This window comes from Phytophthora infestans, genomic scaffold (assembly GCF_000142945.1).
Source record: "Phytophthora infestans T30-4 supercont1.29 genomic scaffold, whole genome shotgun sequence".
NCBI lineage: Eukaryota > Oomycota > Peronosporomycetes > Peronosporales > Peronosporaceae > Phytophthora > Phytophthora infestans.
This window is the reverse complement of record NW_003303730.1, coordinates 2,017,686-2,019,296: the sequence shown is the minus strand read 5'-3', so window position 1 is coordinate 2,019,296 and position 1,611 is coordinate 2,017,686.

Here is a 1,611-nt window from a genome sequence, read left to right as displayed (position 1 = left end):
GTGTATTCCAGGCACGTTTCCACGCGGTTGACGGTTGTCCGAACGTGCGTAGGTGCCTTCAGCAGCTGCACGGCGCTCATTTTCGTTAGCAGCGGCGAGGTATCGGTCGTTTTCATCCAATGAGAAATCACCATCCGTATTATCGGGCTGAAAGTCGTTGTACTCGTCTTGGACATCGTTGTAAGCGTTCGGATCTTCGTTTGAATACTCGGTGCCTCCCTGAGCAGCTTCACGACCTTCTAATTCAGCTAGTAGGTCATCCACTGTTGCTTCAATGAGCGTCACTCTTGGTTTGTTGCGGTTGTCATCGCGGCGACGGTCATCACGCCGGTTGTTGCGGGCGTACCCACCGTCGCGTCGCGTATCACGACTCTTGGAGTATCGGTAATCACTGTCACGCTTGGCCATTCTCTCCTTGCCTTTGAGAACATCTTCGATGATCTCTTCGAGCTCGTGAATGTCGGCGACTCGAGCGTGGTAGAGACTCTCCGCCAGCTTGTCATCATCGCATGTGGCCAGGAACTGTTGTACGTGTTCTTTCGCGTCGCGACCACTCTTCTCGAAGTGTAGACGGGCGGTCCGAGCATAGCCATTCAGCCTGTTTATGTAGTCGCACAGATGTTCATTACGTTTCCGCTTGGCGGAGTAGTAACGCGACAGTGCCGTCTGCGTGAACTGCGAGCAGTAGTAGCGGATGAACGCGTCGCTCAGCAGCTTCCACTTGCGCTTCGTCTTCTTCGAAAGCTGACGGAACCAATGAATGGCTCCGTCCCGGAGACTTAGTTCAAATGGAATGCACCATTTGTCGGCATCTGTGTGGGTTCCAGTCATTTCATAGACGAACCCACGGAGCCACTGCATACAGTTCTCGCTCTTGTTGCGAGAGCCTGAGAACGGCGTGATTCGATCCAGCGGTCGGTGCGAAGCCATTTCAATCCTCGGTGTCGGGTCCACGTCGTTCAGCGTCGCTAGCTCATTCATCTGACGCATCAACTCGAGTTGAGGATCTTCCTCGTCGAATGTACGCACCAAAATGTCATCGTCACTGGACGAACCATCGCTGTCGACTTGACGACGTCCGGCACCACCTTTGGGAGATCGCGCACCGCCTCGGCGACCGAACGAGCCCTCGTTACTTGCGTAAATACGTTGCATACGGCTCTCCGAACGTGGCGTAACCATGTGCGAGTCTTGAAAGTACGGTGAAGCTTCGGTAGTGCCAAAGGCACCACGCTCAGCTCCACGCTTGCTCGGAGGAGTACGAACGAGTCGTTGGGGCGTCGGGCGGCAGTGGAATCTTAGACGGATCTTCATCTTGAATCATCGGTCGACTCACAGGGCTGCTTTCCGGCATTGATGCTAACGGCGCCAAACGCCTTCCGAAAGCTTCTTCTTCCATTTCTGGAGGAGCAGCTCCCGCTTCCATGGTGGACCTCCAATCCCTGGGAGCGACATCCGCCGATGGGGTACGTCCTCCGTTCTCCGAACCCCAAGGACAACTAGTAGCGAAAACTGAATTCTCGGCAAACCTTGACCTAGCCGAAATCCAAGTTGACTTGAAAAATGAAGTTCCCTGCCGCAGGGCCAGGCCAAGATCGGCCCTTTTTTCCT